Source organism: Schistocerca gregaria, chromosome 7 (genome assembly GCF_023897955.1).
Source record: "Schistocerca gregaria isolate iqSchGreg1 chromosome 7, iqSchGreg1.2, whole genome shotgun sequence".
NCBI lineage: Eukaryota > Metazoa > Arthropoda > Insecta > Orthoptera > Acrididae > Schistocerca > Schistocerca gregaria.
The window spans coordinates 572,864,514-572,891,803 of record NC_064926.1 but is presented as its reverse complement, the minus strand read 5'-3'; positions in this window follow the sequence as shown (position 1 = coordinate 572,891,803).

Below are 27,290 nucleotides of genomic sequence, written 5' to 3'. Positions count from 1 at the left end.
CTCTGAACGAGCCGCCTCACCTCACGGAACACGGCGTCCTCCTCATCGTGAGATGCGGCCTGTACTCTCTCCAGGGTCAGTTTCCGGCGCCACCCGGCCCGTAAATCACACGGTTTCCTCGCGGGAGTGGGCGCGCGTAAAATAGCTCCGTCAGCCGTTTTAGCGATTCTCGAAGAAGAGCGGAGAATATCGCGAAGAAGATTCTGGACTCGCCGACGATTTGAATAGCGAATTGCTGCTGGAGGATCACTACATAATGCTGTACAACTATCTGAGTTATTGATTCCCAGCCTGCTCTTATCACAGCCATTTAGTGTCTTAGTATTTCATGAGCAGTTGATTATAAGAGGTTTTTATTTACAGTCCCCTGCAACATTTCCTCCAGAAACAAGGACGCATCGGTCCTTGCCTGCCTTAAATAGTGGTACTGTTTTTTCTTCAATAGAAATCAACGTGTGGTTAGGTATTTGTTTACAAAATGAGTCCGTTTCACTAAGGCTGAAAACCTGCTTCGCAGTGTAGTCTTTTTCTGTCACAATTTCTGTAAACCTCTCTTTAAACTGGTCGCGTGCAGTTCCAACTGCAGCAGCTGTCTTTTCAATATTACGTAAACTAAAACGATGCTTGAAGTGACTAAAGCTTTCTCAGCTGGCTAAGAAACGTGCTGGTTCGTCCTATTTTCACTTAAAATCTGCATACAAGTTCTTGGCTTTTGGTCACTCCAGTTAACACTAGAGGCATTTGAAGACTGGTTGCACATTCTTATGAACAGTCCTCGCAGTGAATTCACTGACAAGGGCAGATCACGACGTTGGCATGACGGATTTACTTCAAACTTTCTACACCTTTAGTAGGCCATTAAAACAACAGGTGAAAGAAGTGAGGTGCACTACTCTGGCAATCCCGAGAAAACCTCTACAGAAGTTCTACGCGTGTATTGTGAAAATGATTTATCTGCGCAAAGGTGCCGGCCGTAAGGATTCTCGTTAGCTTTCGCACCTGGCGAGTGAATTGTGAACACGGCGACGCTTCGAATTCCTCCACCACTTACTTTGTAATTTATATTTTTTTTCATTACTGGTCTCATAATTTAATTTATGTAATGAAAAAAAGACACATGCATTTTAATGAAGTTGTAATGACTTTCATGTGTTATTGGAATATTTACTATTTGCAATTAAATTTTCAAGGACGAGGCACAGGCTTGGAAAGCCAAAGTCAAACTTCGATAAATAAATATATGAATAGGCGAATGACCTTATTCAAAGTCAATAATATAGTGCCCACAATTGACGTGTAAAACTTCTCTTGCGATTTTCTCTTAGTTGCCAGAATAGTCCACCTTACTACAGTCAAAATATGCCTTTTTATTAGCCTACTAAAGGTATACAAACTTTGAAGTGAAGACAGGGTTGTCGTAGCAAGATTGAATCTTGAAGGCCCCAAACCCTCCGAAAATAAACGAAAAATATACCTATTCATAAAATCAGATAAATATTCACTTGACGCCTTCCTGAGAGACAATTTCCACTCCTCCCAAATTAACAGTATCAGTGTAAACCAGATGTGGCTTGAATTCGAAGAAATAGTATCGGCAGCAACTGAGAGATTTATACCAAATAAATTAACAAACGACGGAGATGATCCTCCTTGGTACACAAAACGGGTCAGAACACTGTTGCAGAAACAACGAAACAAACATGCCAAATTTAAACGGACGCAAAATCTCCAAGAATGGCGATCCTTTGCAGAAGCTTGGAATTTAGCGCGGGCTTCAGTGCCAGATGATTGTAGTAGTTTCCACGACGAAACTTTGTCTCGAAACCTGGCAGAAAATCCAAACTTATTCTGGTCAATTGTGAAGTATGCTAATTGCCTTCTCTGCGCGATAACAATGGAGATACTATAGACGACAGTGCTGCCGAAGTAGACTTACTGAACACAGCCATCCGAAAACCTGTCACAAAAGAAGGCGAAGTAAATATTCCAGAATTCGAATCAAGAACAGCTGCCAACATGAGTAACGTAGAAGTAAATATCCTCGGAGTAGTGAAGCAACTTAAATCACTTAATAAAAGCATGTCTCCTGGTCCAGTCCGTATACCAATCAGGTTCCTTTCGGAGTATGCTGATGCATTATCTCCATAGATAACAATCATATACAGCCGTTCGCTAGGCGAAAAGATCCGAACCCAAAGCCTGGAAGTTACACAGGTCACACCAATATTCAAGAAAGGTAGTAGGAGTAATCCACTAAATTACAGGCCCCTATCATTGTCGATGTGTAGCAGGTTTTTGGAACATATATTGTGTTCCAACATTATGAATTACCTCGAACGGAACGGCCTATTTACATACAGTTAGCAGGGATTGAGAGAACATCGTGCTTTTGAAAAACAACTATCACTTTATACACATCACGTGTTGGGTGCTATTGACAAGGGATTTCTGATTGATTCTGTATTTCTGGATTTCCAGAAGGCTTTTGACACTGTGCGACACAAGAGGCTTGCGTGCTTATGGACTATGGTCTCAGTTATGTGACTGGATTCGTGATTGCCAGTCATAGAGGTCACAGTTTGTAGTAATTGACGGAAAGTCATCGAGTAAAACAGAAGTGATTTCTGGCGTTCCCCAAGGTAGTGTTACAGGCCCTTTGCTGTTCCTTATCTATATAAGCGATTTGCAGATGGCGCTGTCGTTTATCGACTAATAAAGTCATCAAAAGATCAAAACAAATTGCAAAAAGATTTAGAAAAGATACCTTTATGATGCGAAAATTGGCGGTTGACCCTAAATAACAAAAAGTGTGATGTTGTCGACATGAGTGTTAAAACGAATCCGTTAAACTTCGGAAACACGTACATCAGTCCAATCTAAAGGCCGTAAAACCAACTAAATACCTAGGAATTACAATGACGAACAACTTAAATTGAAAGGAACTCATAAACAACGCTGTGCGAAAGGTTAATCAAAGGCTCAGTTTTATTGGCAGGACACTTAGAAAATGTAACAAATCTATTAAGGAGACTCTCTACACTTCCCTTGTCCGTCCTCTTTTTTTAGTATACTGCTTCGCGGTGTGGGATCCTTGCCACGTAGGATTGACGGAGTACGTTGAAAAAGTTGGAAGAAGGGCAGCGCGTTTTGTATTATCGCGAAATAGGAGAGAGAGTGTCACTGAAATGATAGAGGATTTGTGATGGACATCATTAAAACAAAGGCGTTTTTCGTTGCGACGGAATCTTCTCACGAACTTCCAATCACCAACTTCCTCCTTTGAATGTGTAAATATTTTTTTGACACCGCTCTTGATAAGGAGGAACGATCACTGTGATAAAATACTAGGGATATCAGAGCTCGTGCGGAAGGACGTAGGTGTTGGTACTTTCTGCTTGATACACGAGATTGGAACAATAGAGGATCGTGAAGGTGGTTCGATGAACCCTGTGCCAGGCACTTAAATGTGATTTGCAGAGTATCCATGTCGATGCACACTATGTGAGCAAAAGTATCCGGACACCCCAAACACATACGTTTTACATATTAGGTGCATTGTGCTGCCACTTTCTGCCAGGTACTCCGCATCAGCGACCTCAGTAGTCATACATCGTGAGAGAGCAGAACGGGGCGCTCTGAGGAACTCACGGACTTCGAACGTGATCAGGTGATTGTGTGTCACTTGTGTCATACGTCTGTGCGCGAGATTCGCACACTCCTAAACATGCCTAAGTCCACTGTTTCCGATGTGATAGTGAAATGGAAACGTGAAGGGACACGTACAGCACAAAAGCGTACAGGCCGACCTCGTTTGTTGACTGACAGAGACCGCCGACAGTTGAAGGGGGTCGAAATGTGTAACAGACAGACATTTATACAGACCATCACACACTAATTCACAACTGCATCAGGATCCACTGCAAGTACTATGACAGTTAGGCGGGAGGTGAGAAAACTTGGATTTCACGGTCGAGCGGATGCTCGTAAGGCACACATCCTCCCGGTAAATGCCAAACGACGCCTCGCTTGGTGTAAGCAGCGTAAACATTGGACGATTGAAGAGTGGAAAAACGTTGTGTGGTGTGACGAATCACGGCACACAATGTGGTGATCCGATGTGAAGCTGTGGGTATGGCGAATGCCTGGTGAACGTCATCTGCCAGCGTGTGTAGTGCCAACAGTAAATTTCGGAGGCTGTGGTGTTATGGTGTGGTCGTGTTGTTGATGGAGGGGACTTGCACCTCTTGTTGTTTTGCGTGGCACTGTCACAGCACGGGCCTACATTGATGTTTTAAGTACCTTCTTGCTTCCCACTGTTGAACAGCAATGTGGGGATGGCGATTGCACCTTTCAACACGATCGAGCACCTGTTCATAATGCACGGCCGGCGGCGAAGTGGTTACACGGCAATAACATCCGTGTAATGGACTGGCCTGCACAGAGTCCTGACCTGAATCCTGTTGAACACCTTTGGGATGTTTTGGAACGTCGACTTCGTGCCAGGCCTCACTGACCGACATCGATACCTCTCCTCACTGCAGCACTCCGTTAAGAATGGGCTGCCATTTCCCTAGAAATCTTCCAGCACCTGATTCAACGTATGGGTGCGAGAGTGAAAGCTGTCATCAAGGCTAAGGGTGGATTAACACCATATTGAATTCCAGCATTACCGATGGAGGGCGCCACGAACTTTTAAGTCATTTTCAGCCAGGTGTCCGGATTCTTTTGATCACATAGTGGAGATGTAGAAGTAAAGCTGTGATCCCAACGTCGAGACCTCCCCTTGTAAGTACCAAGGTGCGCTGAATATCATAGCGATTCAATACTTCTACGCTCACGATGACTGCTGCGACAGGAGTCGTCTATCATTACCTGGAATGGATGTGTGAGAGATGAGAATCGTGAAATTCCGGCATCGCACGTCTTAGTCGCCACACTGCCTGGGAATACTGAAGCGGTATGAGGTGTGGCCAAAACGGATATCTTTGAAAAAGATTGCTGCATAACGTCTGGCTCTCAGTGAAAAACTGGATGTAGTAGCTGTTTTGTTTTCGAAATAAAATGTGTTCCAGGCGCAACACTGTAATTTTTGTATGAGAACGTTGTCGCTGCAACATGACCATCATACGTTCAAACATAAATTACACCAAAAAAAATACGCACCACGCAGGAGTTATGTGAATGGGACGGAAATCGGTTGATGTATTGCGCATGTCCATACAGACAGGCGATTACAGGCAAGCAGTTAATCGGCTTGGCAATGAGAGTTTTTGGATGTCATCCTGAAGCATTTCGTACCAGATTCTGTCCAACTGGCGCCTTACACCCCTAAAATCTCGAGCTGGTTGGAGGCTGAAATGGCTCTGAGGGACTTAACTGCTGAGGTCATCAGTCCCCCAGAATTAGAACTACTTAAACCTAACTAACCTAAGAACATCACACACATCCACGCCCGAGGCAGGATTCGAACCTGCGACCGTAGCGGCCACGCGGTTCCAGACTGAAGCGTCTAGAACCACTCGGCCACAGCGGCCAGCCTGGTTGGAGGCCTCCGCCCATAATACTTCGAACTTTCTCAGTTGGGGAGAGACCAGGTGATATTACTGGCCAAGGTAGACTTCAGCTTACACGAAGACGAGCAGTAGAAACTCCCGCAGTGCGTGGGCGGACGTTACCTTGCTGAATTGTAAGCCCAATACGGTTTAACTGGTGGACAACAAAACAGGGCGTAGTATTTCAAACAACTTCCGGGAATTCAGCCAGGTAACACTTTCAGCGACCGCCGATATTTCGGAGGGACAACACCCCGCAGAGTGTTCTACCGCCGAAATATCGGCGATCGCTGTAAGTGTAACCTGGCTGAATTCCCGGAAGTTATTTGAAAGTTAAATACGGCAGAAGAAACTCAGGTCTCACAGGGCGTAGTACATAGTCGACGTACCGCTGTGCTGTAAGTGCGCCGCAGATGACAACCAAGTGGGTCCTGTTACCAACTGTAGTGACACCCAGACCCTGACTCCTGGTAGTTGGATCGTATGGCGGGCAACAGTCAGGTTGGTACCCCACCGCTGTCCGAGGCGTCTCCAGACACATCTTCAGAATAGAATCTCACTGACTGGAGTAGAACTGCCTTCAGTGATGGGTCTTGCTTCGAATGGATCTCCGATGACCAGCGAGGACCTCTCTGGAGACGCCCTGGACAACGGTTGGACAGCAACCTGACTGTAACCCGCCATACGGCCTGACACGTGAGACATATGGTCTGGGGTGCCATTTCATAGCAGTTTCCTTACAACACAGCGGTACGTGGGCGAGACTCTGCACCCCATTTCGTTCCCCTTCGGTGCAAACCATCCTGGACTTGCACTTCAGAAAGACGATGCCTACCCGTGTACGGCGAGAGTTTCCACTGCTTGACTTCGTGAATGCCAAATCCTACCTTTCTCAGTAAGGTAGCCGGATCCATCCCCAATTGAGAACTTCTGCAGAATTACAGGCAGGGCCTTCCATCCACACAGCGATTTCGACGATCTAACGCGCCAGTTGGACAGAACGTGATACGGTATCTCTCAGGATAACATCGAACAACTCTGTCGACCAGTGCCAAAGTGAATAACTGCTTGCATAAGGGTCAGAGGTGAACCGAGGCCTTATTGACTTCCTCAGTTTGTGAATCTCTTTATCCTGAATGAATCTTCCAACTTTTCTAAAATTTGTAAGGTGGCTACAATTTCGCACATTACAAGCACTCATCTACATACTTTGCCGTGATTTACAACCGGAATTAGGTATCATTTGATAGGTTGTACTTCGTATATACTAATATTTAAAGAAGACTGACACTGTCACGTAGACCTTATAAATACTTGTTAAAGCTTCTTGCATGAAAGGTGACGGCATGATGAATGACTGCCTATATAGTAGAGGTTGCAGTGCCAGTGGAAATGAAACGGCAGGCGCAACTCAAACCCTGGGTGGAAAAGCCATCACAGGTGTGTTGGTCCTGCTTCACACAGGAAGTAACCAAGAAGGACGGTCGGGGCCCCTGAGTGCTGAAGCACAGTACAGCGGCGGCCGGCCTTTGTTGTAGCTGGGTCGGAAGGACAAGCAGATAATACTGCGGAAACTCTGAAAATCTTGGACGCAGCAGAGAGGAATGAGGAAGTGTTACTTCGGAAAACATGCAGCTTGGGTTATTTCCGAGCACTTTTACTCTGAGAAGTGTACCATTGTAAGTATTCCTAATTAATGGGGATAATTATTTCCTTGCAAACTTTCCGCCTTGGACGTCAAAAGACTAAAATATGGTTGGTCGTTGTTCGGAAGAATCTGTCGAGAGGGACAATATTCCATGGTTTCGAGAATATGATTCGCTTTCTGCAGTTACGAGGGAGAGAAGCCGAGGTTTGCTGGGAAGCCAGCAGTAGAGAGAAAGGTCTTCCATTTTGAGTGCTCGTGTGTGACGGTCGCTCACTATCAGCTTTTGTTGCTACAGGCGAACTTGCTGTCTTTGCTCTAAGGAGATTTTATAGTTAGAACGTTTGGGCACCGTACAGTTGCGAACTTATACAATTCTCGACTTCGCCGCCGGGTAGAGAGGACGAAGCGTTCAGTGACAGAGAGCACTTCTTCTGCCTATACTCACATTCAGACGTTATCTGAACTCCGTCCTTGTGGCTGGGAGTTAACGTTTCCTGTCTGTAGAAAACACAGATGATAAAACAGATAGATTATACTAGTCTGAGGACCGCCTTCTGCCGTCCTAGTGTTTACTGTTTGAGTAAGGCTTTTTTTTATATATATATTTTGTGGCTGGAATTCTTCCGTTGTCGCAGACTTGTACGAGAACCATCACTCCGACGTACCGTGACGCAGTACATGCGGTGATATTGCTAATTTTTTCGGCTTATTAAGGCTATAAAGCTAAACAGCTGTGATCACGTAAGTTTTATTTCCACTGAGATTACACACCACTGTAGATCATCTTTGAAAGTAGTCCCTTCTAGTGTTCGGTTGAGAGGTGGCATGAGCCCCCTCTCATATTTCTATCTTGTTGTTGTTGTTGTTGTTGTTGTTCTCAGTCCTGAGACGGGTTTGATGCAGCTCGCCATGCTACTCTGTCCTGTGCAAGCTTCTTCATCTCCCAGTACCTACTGCAACCTACATCCTTCTGCATCTGCTTAGTGTATTCATCTCTTGGTCTCCCTCTACGATTTTTACCCTCCACGCTTCCCTCCAATGGTAAATTTGTGATCCCTTGATCCCTCAAGATATGTCCTACCAACCGATCCCTTCTTCTAGTCAAGTTGTGCCACAAACTTCTCTTCTTCCCAATCCTATTCAATACCTCCTCATTAGTTATGTGATCTAGCCATCTAATCTTCAGCATTCTTCTGTAGCACCACATTTCGAAAGCTTCTATTCTCTTCTTGTCCAAACTATTTATCGTCCATGTTTCACTTCCATACATGGCTACACTCCATACAAATACTTTCAGAAATGACTTCCTGACACTTAAATCTAGACTCGATGTTAACAAATTTCTCTTCTTCAGAAACGCTTTCCTTGCCATTGCCAGTCTACATTTTATATCCTCTCTACTTCGACCATCGTCAGTTATATTACTCCCTTAATAGCAAAACTCCTTTACTACTTTAAGTGTCTCATTTCCTAATCTAATTCCCTCAGCATCACTCGATTTAATTTGACTACATTCCATTATCCTCGATTTGTCTTTGTTGATGTTCATCTTATATCCTCCTTTCAAGACACTGTCCATTCCGTTCAACTGCTCTTCCAAGTCCTTTGATGTCTCTGACAGAATTACAATGTCATCGGCGAATCTCAAAGTTTTTACTTACTCTCCATGAATTTTAATACCTACTCCAAATTTTTCTTTTGTTTCCTTTACTGCTTGCTCAATATACAGATTGAATAATATCGGGGAGAGGCAACAACCCTGTCTCACTCCTTTCCCAACCACTGCTTCCCTTTCATGCCCCTCGACTCTTATAACTGCCATTTGGTTTCTGTACAAATTGTAAATAGCCTTTCGCTCCCTATATTTTAACCCCTGCCACCTTCAGAATTTGAAAGAGAGTATTCCAGTCAACATTGTCAAAAGCTTTCTTTAAGTCTACAAATGCTAGAAACGTAGGTTTGCCTTTTTTTTAATCTTTCTTCTAAGATAAGTCGTAAGGTCAGTATGCCTCACGTGTTCCAACATTTCTACCGAATCCAAACTGATTCTTCCCGAGGTCCGCATCTACCAGTTTTTCCATTCGTCTGTTAAGAATTCGCGTTAGTATTTTGCAACTGTGACTTATTAAACTGATAGTAATTCACATCTGTCAGCACCTGCTTTCTTTGGGATTGGAATTATTATATTCTTCTTGAGGTCTGACGGTATTTCGCCTGTCTCATACATCTTGCTCACCAGCTGGTAGAGTTTTGTCATGACTGACTCTCCCAAGGCCGTCAGTAGTTCTAATGGAATGTTGTCTACTCCGGGGGAATTGATTCGACTCAGGTCTTTCAGTGCTCTGTCAAACTCTTCACGCAGTATCGTATCTCCCATTTCGTCTTCATCTACATCCTCTTCCATTTCCATAATATTGTCCTCAAGTACATCGCCCTTGTATAAACCTTCTATATACTTCTTCCACCTTTCTGCCTTCCCTTCTTTGCTTAGAACTGGGTTGCCATCTGAGCTCTTGATATTCATACACGTGGTTCTCTTCTCCCCTAAGGTCTCTTTAATTTTCCTGTAGGCAGTATCTATTTTACCCCTAGTGAGATAAGCTTCTACATCCTTACATTTGTCCTCTAGCCATCCCTGCTTAGCCATTTTGCACTTCCTGTTGATGTCATTTTTAAGACGTTTATATTCCTTTTTGCCTGATTCATTTACTGCATTTTTATATTTTCTCCTTTCATCAATTAAATTCAATATTTGTTCTGTTACCCAAGGATTTCTAGCAGCCCTCGTCTTTTTACCTACTTGATCCTTTGCTGCCTTCACGACTTCATCCCTCAGAGTTACCCATTCTTCTTCTACTGTGTTTCTTTCCCCCATTCCTGTCAATTGTTCCCTCATGCTCTCCTTGAAATTTTGTACAACCTCTGGTTCTTTCAGCTTATCTAGATCCCATGTGCTTAAATTCCCACCTTTTTGCAGTTTCTTCAGTTTTAACCTACAGGTCATAACGAATAGATTGTGGTCAGAGTCCACATCTGCCCCTGGAAATGTCCTACAATTTAATACCTGATTCCTAAATCTCTGTCTTACCATTATATAACCTATCTGATACCTTTTAGTATCTCCAGAATTCTTCCATGTATACAACCTTCTTTTATGATTCTTGAACCAAGTGTTAGCTATGATTAAGTTATGCTCTGTGCAAAACTCTACCAGGCGGCTTCCTCTTTCATTTCTTAGCCCCAATCCATAATCACCTACTATGTTTCCTTCTCTCCCTTTTCCTTCTGACGAATTGCAGTCACCCATGACTATTAATTTTTCGTCTCCCTTCACTACCTGAATAATTTCTTTTATCTCATCATACATTTCATCAATTTCTTCATCATCTGCAGAGCTAGTTGGCATATAAACTTCTACTACTGTAGTAGGCATGGGCTTTGTGTCTATCTTGGCCAGAATAATGCGTTCACTATGCTGTTTGTAGTAGCTTACCCGCACTCCTATTTTTTATTCATTATTAAACCTACTGCTGCATTACCCCTATTTGATTTTGTATTTATAATCCTGTATTCACCTGACCAAAAGTCTTGTTCCTCCTGCCCCCGAACGTCACTAATTCCCACTATATCTAACTTTAACCTATCCATTTCTCTTATTAAATTTTCTATCCTACCTGCCCGATTCAGGGATCTGACATTCCACTCTCCGATCCGTAGAACGCCAGTTTTCTTTCTCCTGATAACAACGTCCTCCTGAGTAGTCCCCGCTCAGAGATCCGAATGGGGGACTATTTTACCTCCGGAATATTTTACCCAAGAGGACACCATCATCATTTAATCATAGAGTAAAGCCGCATGTCATCGGGAAGAATTACGGCTGTAGTTTCCCCTTGCTTTCAGCCATTCGCAGTACCAGCACAGCAAGGCCGTTTTGGCTAGTGTTGCAAGGCCAGATCAGCCAATCATTCAGACTGTTGCCCCTGCAACTACTGAAAAGGCTGCTGCCCCTCTTCAGGAACCACATGTTTGTCTGGCCTCTCAACAGATACCCCTCCGTTGTGGTTGTACCTACGGTACGGCCATCTGTATCGCTGAGGCATGCAAGCCTCCCCGCCAACGGCAAGGTCCATGGTTCTATCTTAGTCTCAGTAATTCTATCTTCCTGTCTAATTGCATGCAGTGAAAAGTCGCTATTCCTTCACACGCGGACTTCCCACGCAGCGTCTCTCGTCATCCGGGTGGTCCGGTGACAGACGGGCTCTGCTGATCTTGAAAGGGTTAATCCAACGGGTGTGAAGGAGTCGAGTGGAATCTTTCCAGACACCGACATAGTCATAAGAGCAGCGGAGACACGCCCGCAGGGTCCTGAAGGAGCGGCTGGGCTAGAGATTCCGTTACTTGGCAGAAACGTAGCGAAAACACTTTCTGGCGGGCTACCAGCGAGGTATGGGAATGACTTGAGTTCCCAGGCAGTCTTGGCGGGCTACTTCCCGTGTTTTCTGCAAAATCGTAACTGCGATTGGCTTGCGCAGGGCATAGCTCCGTAGCGTAGTAAAATCGGAGCAGAAATTGGCGCCAAGATTCTCCATTGGTGGACTGGTAGTGCTTTCGCAGTAGAGTGGAATTTTCCGCCGGTTTTCGAGTTGCTGATTTGCACGTTTTAACCACGGCCACTGTCGTGGGGGCGGGAATGTTCTGTGTTCGGCTTGTACGGGTGCTCTTGGGAGAGTCGGCTCTCGCCTTTCGCTCGGAGTAGGTTACAAGACTGAGCACTCGCTGCACTGGACAGCCTGCCTTCTGTTGGCTGTCTAATATACTTTCATTTAATTGTAACTGTTTGACGAATTTGCTGAAGTTTCGACTTGAACGTAACTTACCGAGTACAGTTAGCAATTGAGCGTTCTGCGTACAAGTGACCTATGTTGTCCGTCTTGAGCAGTTTTGGCTAAAGTTGACTGTACCGGAGTTACTGCGTGACTTCTCTTGTTAAAATGACGCACTGTACCGTCAGTGCTTGTGTAACGAGCCTTCTTCGTCTCCCTCAGAGGCGTATTTGTGTTGCTAGGAAGTCTTTAGTCTGGAACAACCAGGCCAAGAGAATTTGTTTTGGGCTATACTTGCGACATTATCATCACCACGACTCGACGTCGAAGCAACCATCCATCGCTTCCGGTACGCGAGATCGTGTCCTTGCAGTTAAGAAGACAGCTTGGTAATGTACGTCCGCTGCACAGGCAAAGCAGGCAATTTTGCTAGGTGATAATCAGAGCTCAGCAGAGCGCGCCTGTTCGTCTTTTCTAACTTTGTTCTGTCTTGGGTGTCCATTGTCTGAGTTCTCTACTGTAGCAGCAATTAATGTTGGGTTGGCTGTGTGTCTCTCTTAATATCTGAGTTGCAAGAAATTGGCTCCACATACCACTTCGCCATAAATGTCACAATTTAGTTTAGGGAGAACTTCACCTTCACATCATTTATTTGAGTATCCAATTTGATCCAATTTGATGTATTGTAAATGTTTCATGTGTTTTGTTTATTATTTTGAGTTTAGTCATAATAAATCATATTGTTATTTTGGACAGAACTTTCATTCTGTTAATTGGTAGAGCAATCCTATCATTTCTCACTACGTTAATGAAACTTTCCTTTATTTAACTTATTTATCAAATTAAATTATTGCAGGTGCTAAACTCTTTTCTACTCCACTTGCAGGGTCTTTTACAGTCAGTTCGCGTTTCTTTTTAATCCATGTGCAACAGCAAAAGCCGGAGTTAGAATAGGGAGGGGGGGGGGGGGGCTTAGAGCATCATTTACATATGTAGATTCTAGAAGAATTTAGTGTTAAATACACTCTAAACATTCATGGTGGTGTCTGATTGTTCTATAGCGTGTCTCCCTCCCACTTTCGCGCAACGACGCTCTGAGCGTGTTTTTTAGGGAATTAACTAGTTTGAACCTGGGACCTGTTGCTGGTAAGGAGACGCCAGACCAAACATGACATGTAGAATTCAGAAGAGTTCAGTGAGATTAGCGATGATAAAACCAAATATTAAATGATCTCAGTGTCAGCTCCACTGCACTCCCTGTAAAAGAATCTTAATAGTAACTAAATGTAGTGGGAAAGGGTTCAAGGCTTTCCTATTTTTAGTTAGCTGGTAAAATAACGTCGAAAAAGCAGTTAAATTTACCATTGGAAGTGTTATTCTACTCACAAAACATCGTTTATAAATTGCACTATTGATAAAAGGAAATGTTTTAATACAGGATGGTAAAAACCAACTGCGTTCAGCAAAAATGTGAACGAATATTCCCTGAATGGGTTTCCAAGTTCTACAATCGATCGAAGGATGACCTATGCCATATCACATCTATAATCTCGGTTTAATTTAAGTTTCACAAAAAAGAAAACTATCAAAATGGTCTACAACTATCAAAATGGTCTACAGTGACCCTCAATTATATTTAATTACTTGTTTAACTTGTCGTAAATTACAGTGGCTGATGTGGCTTCTCAATAACTATATAAAAGAAAAATCATCGCGTTTCAGATCTTTTCTTCAAGTGGCAAATGTGAACACCATGAGTTTTAATTAACGATCGACACTAGTATTACGCAAAAAGGGGGTGTAACAGATGAGACTTCTGCAGTTCTGAGTGAAGCCTTATGCGCTCAAAAATGCGGCATCGCGTGCGTTCATTACCTTGTCGGTGTTTAAGCAGCGTCAGGGCGGCAGCGGCCGGCGCAGCAGCCATCCAGCTCGCCGTCTCGGAACCAACTCCTTTTCTAACTTCAAATTTACCGAAGTTAGTTAAAAAAAAATATCTGGCTGTGTTTTCATCTGACCAGTCAGGGTCTCAATGTTAACCTTAAGCTCTGCCTACAAAAATTCTGTCTATCCAATGAGAAACGTTATACTTTTCGTGGTGGGGCAATGTTTTTAAAGTTTGCAACGTAACAGAGACGCTAAAAAGTCTCACGCTAAAACCTGCAGCTGGTGTGGTCCTTTTAGCGTTATCGTAAGATCTATACTGTTCTTCTGGAGGGCTCTAGCTTTTAACATGGGCTGGGGGGTGGTCCTTGACGTACCTGAGACGCGAAAAAGTATCACACTAAAACTAGCAGGTGGTAGTGGCCCTTTTTGTGTTATCGTAAGATCTATACTGTTTTTCTGGAGGGCTCTAGCTTTTAACATGGGCTGGGGGGTGGTCCTTGACGTACCTGAGACGCGAAAAAGTCTCACGCTAAAAAGTGCGGGTGGTAGACTTAGAGGAAGGCTGCCGACGTGGGTTTCCGTCCCTTATCGTAGGGCCTTCTAGCTTAACACGGTTCTGCTCTCGGCTTCTGTCCTCGTTTCTCCCCTCGGAACTGCGTCTGCCTCACGGTGGGAAGGTACGACATGCATTTAGGCATTCTTGTGTTAGTCTGTGGTATTCCATTTGCTCACTCGTTACTCGTATTACTTTGGTTAATTTAATGTCACTATTTATTCGGAGCTATGTGACATACTACTGGATTTGCTTATCATGTCAGGTTTTTCATGGAAGGTGTTGGATTTGCCTGACACCTTACAACACTGCTAGCCCCAGCACCTCGCACGGTACGTAGATGATGTCAGTCACCTCGTGCTATTTAGTTTAGATCGTGTAGCCGCAAAAAGGGGCAAATTTGGGCAATTGATAAGTACGAATAGTTACGAAATTCATTTGTATCTCTTTATACCCATTCGCCATTGATATATATCATTTGTAATAAATAAATGGGTTTTAAACTACAATAAATGTTTAAGCTGAAACAACATTTATCATTAATTATAGTTCCCTTAACGACTGAAAGCAAGGGGAAACTACAGCCATAATTTTTCCTGAGGGCATCCAGCTTTACTGTATGGTTAAATGATGATGGTGTCCTATTGGGTAAAACATTCCGGAGGTAAAATAGCCCCCCATTCGGAGCTCCGAGCAGGGACTACTCAGGAGGACGATGTTATCAGGAGAAAGAAAACTGGCGTTCTACGGATCGGAGCGTGGAGTGTCCGATCCTTTAATCGAGCTGGTAGGTTAGAAAATTTAAAAAGGGAAATGGATAGTTTAAAGTTAGATATAGAGGGAATTAGCTACATTCGGTGTCAGGAGGAACATGACTTTTGGTCAGATGAATAAAGGGTTATAAATACAAAATCAAATAGGGATAATGCAGCAGTAGGTTTAATAATGAATAAAAAAATAGGAGTTCAGGTAAGCTACTACAAACAACATAGTGAACGCATTATTGCGGTCAAGATAGACAAGAAGCCCACACCTACTACAGTAGTAGAAGTTTATATGCCAACTAGCCCTGCAGATGATGAAGAAATTGAAGAAATGTATGATGAGCTAAAAGAAATTATTCAGATAGTGAAGGGAGTCGAAAATTTAATAGTCAGGGTTGACTGGATTACGGCAGTAGGAAAAGGAAGAGACGGAAAAGTAGCAGGTGCATGTGGATTAGGTCTTAGAAATGAAAGAGGAAGCCGCCTGGTAGAATTTTGCACAGAGCATAATTTAATCATAGCTAACACTTGGTTCAAGAATTATAAAAGAAGGTTGTATACATGGAAGAAGCCTGGAGATACTGAAAGGTTTCAGATAGATTATATAATGGTAAGACAGAGATTTAGAAACAAGGTTTTAAATTGTAAGACACTTCCAGGGGCAGATGTGGACTCTGACCACAATCTATTCGTTATGACCTGTAGGTTAAAACTGAAGAAACTGCAAAAAGGTGGGAATTTAAGCACATGGGATCTGGATAAGCTGAAAGAACCAGAGGTTGTACAAAATTTCAAGGAGAGCATGAGGGAACAATTGACAGGAATGGGGGAAGGAAACACAGTAGAAGAAGAATGGGTAGCTTTGAGAGATGAAATAGTGTAGGCACTAGAGGATCAAGTAGGTAAAAAGACGAGGGCTAGCAGAAAACCTTGGGTAACAGAAGAAATATTGAATTTAATTGATGAAGGGAGAAAATATAAAAATGCAATAAATGAAGCAGGTAAAAAGCAATACAAACGTCTCAAAAATGAGATCGACAGGAAGTGCAAAATGGTTAAGCAGGGATGGCTGAGACTTATCTCACTATGGGGAAGATAGATACTGCCTACAGGAAAATTACAGAGACCTTTGGAGAAAAAAGGACCACTTGTATGAATATCAAGAGCTCAGATGGAAACCCAGTTCTAAGCAAAGAAGGGAAAGCAGAAAGGTGGAAGGAGTACATAGTGGGTCTATACAAGGGAAATGTACTTGCGGACAATATTATGGAAATGGAAGACGATGTAGATGAAAATGAAATAGGAGATACGATACTGCGTGAAGAGTTTGACAAAGCACTGAAAGACCTGAGTCGAAACAAGGCCCTGGGAGTAGACAACATTCCATTAGAACTACTGACGGCCTTTGGAGAGCCAGTCCTGACAAAACTCTACCATGTGGTGAGCAAAATGTATGAGACTGGCGAAATACCGTCAGACCTCAAGAAGAATATAATAATTCAAATCCCAAAGAAAGCAGGTGTTGATAGATGTGAAAATTACCGAACTATCAGTTTAATAAGTCACAGCTGCAAAATACTAACGCGAATTCTTTGCAGACGAATGAAGAAACTGGTAGAAGCCGAACTCGGGGAAGATCAGTTTGGATTCCGTAGAAATACTGGCACACGTGAGGCAATACGGACCCTACGACTTATCTTAGAAGCTAGATTAATAAAAGACAATCCTACGTTTCTAGCATTGGTAGACTTAGAGAAAGCTTTTGACAATGTTGACAGGAATACTCTCTTTCAAATTCTGAAGCTGGCATGGGTAAAATACAGAGACCGAAAGGCTATTTATAATTTGTACAGAAACCATATAGCAGTTATAAGAATAGAGGGGCATGAAAGGGAAGCAGTAGTTGGGAAGGGACTGAGACAGGGCTGTAGCCTATCCCCAATGTTATTCAATATCTATATTGAGCAAGCAGTAAAGGAAACAAAAGAAACGTTCGGAGTAGGTATTAAAATCCATGGAGGGAAAATAAAAACTTTAAGATTCGCCGATGACATTGTAATTCTGTCAGAGACAACAAAGGATTTGGAAGAGCAGTTGAACGGAATGGATAGTGTCTTGAAAGGAGGATATAAGATGAACATCAACAAAAGCAAAACGAGGATAATGGAATGTAGTCGAATTAAGTCTGGTGATGATGAGGGAATTAGATTAGGGAATGAGACACTTAAAGTAGTAATGGAGTTTTGCTATTTAGCGAGCAAAATAACTGATGATTGTCGAAGTAGAGAGGATATAAAATGTAGACAGGCAATGGCGAGGAAAGCGTTTCTGAAGAAGAGAATTTGTTAACATCTAGTATAGATTTAAGTGTCAGGAAGTCGTTTCTGAAAGTATTTGTATGGAGTGTAGCAATGTATGGAAGTGAAACATGGACGATAACTAATTTGGATAAGAAGAGAACAGAAGCTTCCGAAATGTGGTGCTACAGAAGAACGCTGAAGATTAGATGGCTAGATCACATAACTAATGAGGAGGTATTGAATAGGATTGGGGAGAAGAGGAGTTTGTGGCACAACTTGACTAGAAGAAGGGATCGGTTGGTAGGACATGTTCTGAGGCATCAAGGGATCACCAATTTAGTATTGGAGGGCAGCGTGGAGGGTAAAAATCGTAGAGGGAGACGAAGAGATGAATACACTAAGCAGATTCAGAAGGATGTAGGCTGCAGTAGGTACTGGGAGATGAAGAAGCATGCACAATATAGAGTAGCATGGAGAGCTGCATCAAACGAGTCTGAGAACAGAAGACTGTAACCTCCCCACAAAATACCAAGTGTAACTTCCCAAGAAAATGAAATGATATGAATAATATTCTCATTTAGCGTAACTACCCAACGGTGAAAATGTAATACAATGTGACAAACCTATAACCTTTCAGTATTTGAAAGTCAATTTAACCTGGTAAATTTTGGACGTCAGCATTGCTGCGTCATGGCCCTGATACATCATTCTGAATAACTGAAAAATCTTACCTTAATTAGGTCGACGGATAACGCGTATATATCTGCTCCTATAAGAAATTTTTCCTGGCGCAGCTAAGTGCAATGCTAGGCGATAGATTTGTCTTATATAAAAGGAAAGAACTGATTTTTCTTTTCAATAATCGGGATGCCCAAGGATTGGAGTAATTAGCGAATTCTTTAAATTGAGATGAATTTCAAAAGTTACTTTTTATGAGAAAGATTATTATTAACAGATTTTTTTAAAAAACATTTACATGGTACTTGATGTGGCAATACTACATATGCGCGAGGCTGCTTTTACCTTATCCTACAACGCTCAGGCTCCGCCATCGCTGCACACGACCGGCCCAGCCAACACGATACACCAGACACGACTGCTCGCTACCAACAACAAACTCCTACTGCTACACAAGTTCCTACTGGAGTCAATACTGCTCTTTGGTCTCAGATTCTCTTCTAGCTTACATATCGCAGGCAGCGCGTGAGCAATACATCGAAATTACATCAGCTCTAGTGCGCTAGCAACAAATTCTTTAAATATGGATCTCTTACAAGACCACAACAGCAACAACAACATAGTTCCCTTAGTCATTCATTTATGTTTATGTCGTAATATGTTCAAGAGAAAGGAGGAGGAAATAATATCACCACTAAGAGATCCTAAGATCTACTTCAGGGGGTAGTCAGAAAGGGCCAGTCTTCATTTTCGCGTTCAGTATTTTCCGTTGCACACATTTATTTTACACCCGCCTGGAGTAGCACCTCGGAAATTGTAAGCATTTATTTGTCTGTTCATGTAAATCACATTGAAACGTCTCTGTGGAGTCGTATCATAAGACGCTATTCTCACTGGGTTGTGTGCATCCTATTCTGTCCACCGCCTGATTGCGGTTTAATTTAATAACTCTCCCAGGAATACTGAGCAATCAAACTAAAAGCTTAATAAATGATATTATGTTAGATTTTTTTATGTTCCATAGGAAATAATGACCTGTATTCATTACGTTTTCCCTTCACCCTACCTTATGTGTGTGTGAATGTGACTGAATGAGAGTTTTTACGTGTGGTTTCGGGTTACTTTTGTGGGATACGCTGAGTTGGTTGTGGTCTGCTAGGAGCAGGTAATGTTTGCTTCTCGTCTGGAGGGTAGCACAGGATGACCAACTTAGGATCCCAGTACCTGGACAGAGAGGTTTACCCCTTTAGGCTGAGGCTGGTTTGTCTGTCAGGTTGGTGGAGGAAGCCTAGCCCTCTGGTAGCTTCGTTTCGTTGCACCGGTAGTTAGAAAGGACACTCTATAGCTAGCCGTTGGCGAGTACAGTTCATAGCTCCTAGATAGTTTCTGCTGATAGGAAGTAGTTCGAATTAGAACTTCCCTATGTTGAACTCATAGAATATTTAAGTACTTCAGCTTAGCTGAAGCGTGTGTAGTTATGTATTTGTGGAATGTGGCATAATTATTTTGTTAAAAGAATCGGCGGTGATGGTGGTTGAAAATAGAAGAGGGGAAGTTGCGTTGTTCGTTTCGGACACCGTGGTGGGGAATTTCTAGCAGTGCATATGTTTAGGAAAAGCTGGCCAGTATAACTTCGGGTGGACGTGACAATAATGGTGTTCTCGAGGGAGTGTGATTTTTATTGTTCTTATTTTCTATGTTTTCGTGGAAGATGCTGTTGTCTTTCTGTGTTCGCCTTGTACCTCGTGTTTGGTAGCCGATGATCCTTCTGTCTACTACTGCACTGCAATGGGTTTTCATATGACCAGTTTAATTGTTTCGTTTATTATAATTTCAGTAAAATATCCGTTTTCGTGTACATAGAGGAAATGTTTGTAACAGTTTGTTTCTGAACGGACCACGTGTAAGTTGAAACGGTTGGGGGAGTTTATGCCTTGTCGAGTTAATTTTGTTTCGTGGTGGCGAAATCATTCTGGTATTGCACCATTAAAATTTCTTACATTTGTGCGTGGTTTAATCTCTAATTTCTGAACAGTTAACTCGTAATCAAGTTTCCACGTGCTGAAGTTCGGTCGTTCGTGAGCGGCAGGCGCGGATTCCATGTCGTATATGTACTCTACAAAACCTTGTCAGTCGGATAAACCTCTTTCCAAGGTAGTTCAAATGGTTCTGAGCACTATGGGACTTAACTTCTGAGGTCATCAGTTCCCTAGAACTTAGAACTACTTAAACCTAACTAACCTAAGGACATCACACACATCCATGCCCGAGGCAGAATTCGAACTTGCGACCGTAGCGGTCGCGCGGTTCCAGACTGAAGCGCCTAGAACCGCTCGGCCACACCGGCCGGCTCCAAGCTAGTGCATGAGCATAATGGTGACAGGTATTTGAACTATTTCTCTCGTGGGTGTGTAGATGGAATGATTGAATTATTGTGTTCCACTTCCCTCTTGTGTGTTATTCCTTTTTCAATGCGCTATTCTACTATTTTTGAGAATTATTTAGTTAAATTTTTTTTTATTCAGGCGCCTGTCATGTGTATACATAGGATGTGCATCAACTTTAGTCATGAAATAAATGTGCTACGTAAAAGATAAATTCTGCGTCCCTTATATTTTTCATTGATGCGACTTTTCAAATTAACATTATATTTACTGATTTTTTTTTTAAAGTTAATCTGCTCGCTTGTGATGAACAAAAATGGGAGGAAAATTCAAAGTGAACGGTATACTGTCTGAAAATTAAGGAATTCACATTTAATTAAACAAGCTCATTGATGTACGACATACATAATTAAATTCTTAATTTAATTAAACTGATAATTTCCAGTTCGGTCTTTTCTTAACTGGGCTTGGACTGGTGGTGACCCTGTCATTTTTAAATTTATAACTGTCCTTGTGAGGTGGCTTAACCAGAAATTGCGCACAAGGGTTACATCTCGATTATTCTTGGTAGATAACGTATGTCGAGCCTTGCCTAAGATCCATTTATAGTTGTACATACATGCATACTTTACAACATCTACTGGTTTCCGTTCAATTCGGATAATTCCTTCATGGTGCGCCTTTTTTTTGTTTTCTTTCTTTTGTGTCTTGGAGTAAATAAACGTAGTGTTTTCTCCGTAACCGTCCCTACCATTTTTCTGAATGTTTGTAAAGGAGTACTCACGCATCCTACCATTAATCGAGTGTGCTCACTATGTTACAGAGATTCTGATTCCTCGTGTAGTAAACAAATATTTTTTGGCAGTGTGGAAATTAGCAAATTTCAGTCATACAGAATGCGCACAAACCGGTCACACATGTGCTTCCTTCTGATTGGCCGAGTGCCGCAACCCGCGCAACATTAGGAACTGACAGGTGATGTACGCTTTTTCCGCGCTAATTTTGTTACAATATTAAGCGAGTTGCATGGCTTTAACGCGTCAGTGTATTTTAAGTAACTGAATGTATTTGTAGATTCACACATACCCATTACTCAACAAGGGTGGGGAGGCTTGCGTGCCTCAGCGATACAGATGGCCGTACCGTAGGTGCAACCACAACGGAGGGGTATCTGTTGAGAGGCCAGACAAACGTGTGGTTCCTGAAGAGGGGCAGCAGCCTTTTTAGTAGTTGCAGGGGCAACAGTCTGGATGATTGACTGATCTGGCCTTGAAACATTAACCAAAACGGCCTTGCTGCGCTGGTACTGCGAACGGCTGAAAGCAAGGGGAAACTACAGCCGTAATTTTTCCCGAGGACATGCAGCTTTACTCTATGATTAAATGATGATGGCATCCTCTTGGGTAAAATATTCCGGAGGTAAAATAGTCCCCCATTCGGATCTCCGGGCGGGGACTACTCAGGAGGATGTCGTTAACAGGAGAAAGAAAACTGGCGTTCTACGGATCGGAGCGTGGAATGTCAGATCCCTTAATCGGGCAGGTAAATTAGAAAATTTAAAAAGGGAAATGGATAGGTTAAAGTTAGATATAGTGGGAATTAGTGAAGTTCGGTGGCAGGAGGAACAAGACTTCTGGTCAGGTGACTACAGGGTTATAAACACAAAATCAAATAGGGGTAATGCAGGAGTAGGTTTAATAATGAATAGGAAAATAGGAATGCGGGTAAGCTACTACAAACAGCATAGTGAACGCATTATTCTGGCCAAGATAGATACGAAGCCCACACCTACTACAGTAGTACAAGTTTATATGCAACCTAGCTCTGCAGATGATGAAGAAATTGAAGAAATGTACGATGAAATAAAAGAAATTATTCAGATAGTGAAGGGAGACGAAAATTTAATAGTAATGGGTGACTGGAATTCGAGTGTAGGAAAAGGGAGAGAAGGAAACATAGTAGGTGAATATGGATTGGGGCTAAGAAATGAAAGAGGAAGCCGCCTAGTAGAATTTTGCACAGAGCACAACTTAATCATAGCTAACACTTGGTTTAAGAATCATGAAAGAAGGTTGTATACGTGGAAGAACCCTGGAGATACTGAAAGGTATCAGATAGATTATATAATGGTAAGACAGAGATTTAGGAATCAGGTATTAAATTGTAAGACATTTCCAGGGGCAGATGTGGACTCTGACCACAATCTATTGGTTATGACCTGTAGATTAAAACTGAAGAAACTGCAAAAATGTGGGAAATTAAGGAGATGGGACCTGGATAAACTGAAAGAACCAGAGGTTGTACAGAGTTTCAGAGAGAGCATAAGGGAACAATTGACAGGAATAGGGGAAAGAAATACAGTAGAAGAAGAATGGGTAGCTCTGAGGGATGTAGTAGTGAAGGCAGCAGAGGATAAAGTAGGTACAAAGACGAGGGATGCTAGAAATCCTTGGGCAACAGAAGAAATATTGAATTTAATTGATGAAAGGAGAAAATATAAAAATGCAGTAAATGAAGCAGGCAAAAAGGAATACAAACGTCTCAAAAATGAGATCGACAGGAAGTGCAAAATGGCTAAACAGGGATGGCTAGAGGACAAATGTAAGGATGTAGAAGCTTATCTCACTAGGGGTAAGATAGATACTGCCTACAGGAAAATTAAAGAGACCTTTGGAGAGAAGAGAACCACGTGTATGAATATCAAGAGCTCAGATGACAACCCAGTTCTAAGCAAAGAAGGGAAGGCAGAAAGGTGGAAGGAGTATATAGAAGGTTTATACAAGGGCGATGTACTTGAGGACAATATTATGGAAATAGAAGAGGATGTAGATGAAGACGATATGGGAGATACGATACTGCATGAAGAGTTTGACAGAGCACTGAAAGACCTGAGTCGAAACAAGGCCCCTGGAGTAGACAACATTCCATTAGAACTACTGACGGCCTTGGGAGAGCCAGTCATGACAAAACTCTACCATCTGGTGAGCAAGATGTATGAGACAGGCGAAATACCCTCAGACTTCAAGAAGAATATAATAATTCCAATCCCAAAGAAAGTAGGTGCTGACAGATGTGAAAATTACCGAACTATCAGTTTAATAAGTCATGGCTGCAAAATACTAACGCGAATTCTTTACAGACGAATGGAAAAACTGGTAGATGCAGACCTCGGGGAGGATCAGTTTGGATTCCGTCGAAATGTTGGAACACGTGAGGCAATACTGACCTTACGACTTATCTTAGAAGAAAGATTAAGAAAAGGCAAACCTACGTTTCTAGCATTTGTAGACTTAGAGAAAGCTTTTGACAATGTTGACTGGAATACTCTTTTTCAAATTCTAAAGGTGGCAGGGGTAAAATACAGGGAGCGAAAGGCTATTTATAATTTGTACAGAAACCAGGTGGCAGTAATAAGAGTCGAGGGGCATGAAAGGGAAGCAGTGGTTGGGAAAGGAGTGAGACAGGGTTGTAGCCTCTCCCCGATGTTATTCAATCTGTATATTGAGCAAGCAGTAAAGGAAACAAAAGAAAAATTTGGAGTAGGTATTAAAATTCATGGAGACGAAGTAAAAACTTTGAGGTTCGCCGATGACATTGTAATTCTGTCAGAGACGGCAAAGGACTTGGAAGAGCAGTTGAACGGAATGGACAGTGTCTTGAAAGGAGGATATAAGATGAACATTAACAAAAGCAAAACGAGGATAATGGAATGTAGTCAAATTAAATCGGGTGATGATGAGGCAATTAGATTAGGAAATGAGACACTTAAAGTAGTAAAGGAGTTTTGCTATTTAGGAAGTAAAATAACTGATGATGGTCGAAGTAGAGAGGATATAAAATGTAGACTGGCAATGGCAAGGAAAGCGTTTCTGAAGAAGAGAAATTTGTTAACATCGAATATAGATTTATGTATCAGGAAGTCGTTTCTGAAAGTATTTGTTTGGAGTGTAGCCATGTATTGAAGTGAAACATGGACGATAACTATTTTGGACAAGAAGAGAATAGAAGCTTTCGAAATGTGGTGCTACAGAAGAATACTGAAGATAAGGTGGATAGATCACGTAACTAATGAGGAGGTATTGAATAGGATTGGAGAGAAGAGAAGTTTGTGGCACAACTTGACTAGAAGAAGGGATCGGTTGGTAGGACATGTTATGAGGCATCAAGGGATCACAAATTTAGCATTGGAGGGCAGCGTGGAGGGTAAAAATCGTAGAGGGAGACCAAGAGATGAGTACACTAAGCAGATTCAGAAGGATGTAGGTTGCAGTAGGTACTGGGAGATGAAGCAGCTTGCACAGGATAGAGTAGCATGGAGAGCTGCATCAAACCAGTCTCAGGACTGAAGACAACAACAACAACAACTTAACACCAGAGAATAAGGTTTCTCTAATTTTCTTGGTTGCAAGTAAATATGCAGACCGAGTTTATGAGTACAGTTATATTGATGTTGCGTTGGACAGCATATTTAATTTTAGTTTTTTTTAAAATTGACATCTCACACGTGAAATGAATCACTTGTAAGTAACACCCGTAAATACATATAGTGTGGCGTAACGAGATTAGGCCACCTCTTAATTGATTGTCATTTACAGTATTTAAATTTAGTTCGAACATTGCCATTGTGTTGTGGTGCTCTTCTCTGATTTATTGGCTGACGCACAGAGACAAGACCAACATCTGCCGCAGCGTGTGTCTGCCTGAAACTGGTACAAACAAGGGAGTGGGGGAGGCTGTGCTCTTTATGGGCCGCAGCGCAGAGGCGGCAGCGACGCAGAGGGGCAGAGCAGCGAGTGGGGCGGTGCGCAGAGTCCGCTGTTTGCGGGAGCCGCCAGTGGCGGACCAGTTATCGCGCCGGAGGGCGTCGCCCACCAGTTGCGGCGCCGCTTCCTAATCAGGCCGCCCCCGATACGCTTGCAAATGACCGCAAATTACGGCCGGAGCTATCGCGCGCCGCTCTCCACCTCGCGGACTTGTGTCGCCGGCCATCGCAGCGCGACAAAAAACTTGGCCGTGCCTGCAGAGGGCGCAGGCGGCAGTGAAGCGGGCGGCCCAACATTTCCGCCGATTAGCCTATCTATCATACCTCCCAACGAGCTTTTAAATTACAACGCAGGAACTGTGCACTGTATAAGTTGTCTGCCAAAAAACGCATCCAGAAGATGCGGTCGGATGTCGATGCAACTTTGCTCGAGGACACGCCATTTGCTGAGTGATTAGCGTTACAATTCACTGACTGCTAGAACTGCCACCAGAGTGCATTAGTGTCGTTCGTGTCCATTATTGTCACCAGGCCTGGTATGGTGTCTAATGGGCATGGAAAGCGTCAGATGTTGAGAGCACATGGAGATGCTACAAAGCACAGAGTTTGCAAGGGGCCTCCTTGCAAATCTGTATTGACTGACGGATCGAATCGTGCAATATTGAAAATTGTGGGCCATTCGGATGTAACAGTGACCTGATATTGGACTACATGGAAAAAATGAGGGTAGGCATGTTAGTCGGCCAGTCTCTGGTCGACCACATCTGACCACCAAAAGGGGGGATCGTCATATTATGGAGCAAGCACACAAAGTCCATACCTGCCGTCTGACAACAGGCAATGATCTCCGTGCAACATTCTGTGCCACCGCGCACCACTGTTCAAAGATTAACAGCAGCTGGCGGTCCCAGGTGTGAGATGTGTGAGATCTACCAGTGCGTCAAGTCTGTCTGAGGGCCAGTATCCAGGACACTGAAGACGAGTTACATTGGTATCCTCAATAGAGGACACCCTTCGTAACGGAATCAGTGCATGCGTTCAGGCCAGAGGGCGCTGTTTAATCCTTAGCGTGGGTCATTATTGCGAGGCGACACTTGTATTCAGCAACAGTAATACAATGAAAGATTTATTCTTTTATTAAACAATGGTGTGGCTCACATAATGTAAGTTTATTTTATCGTTGCTTAATTAAACTAAGATTAAACTGTCACTTTAATCATATTATATTTACATTGCTAACAGAAAGACAACTATTCTTTACAATTATCCAAAGCGTCACCCGCCCGCTTGGGTTGCAAAAATCGGCTCACATGGCCTGCACAGATTTTTTGTTTTATTTAATCGAGTCCACAAACTGCAACATGTTGTGAACCGTTCATACTAATTAAGGCCACAGGAAGATAGTCCTTTCCAAATACACTTCTGGCCACAAAGCAATAATGACAGCTCGAGTTGGGGGTCTTTCTTGATCCTCTTGTTTGAGTTCTTGTGGTGATATTCCCATAGAAACTCCCATCCCGTAACACACATCTTGCTTAGAACTCAAATAGCAATCTTCATATATTTCGCTTTAAGAACATTAAATATAATAAAATATTTCATAAAAATTTTCATCTCTTGTTTCACCCCGCTAGCAGTTGAATTTCCAAAAAACAGTGCAACACATTTTTTATTTCTAACCCAAAAGTGAAATACAAATTTTCAGAGACTTAGTGTCAGAAATGTTTCCATAAATATTTTCAAGCCCTTTCTCATCCCCTCGGGAGTTTAGTTTTCATAAACACTGAAGCTTATTTTTTTAATTTCTAACAGAGATGTCAGATACCAAAAATGTTTTACTCACTTTTTACCCCCTTAGTGGCCGAATATACAAATATGCTGGTCTTTTTTATTAATTTCTAGCTGAGAAACAGAATACCAAACTTTATAGTTCTAGCAT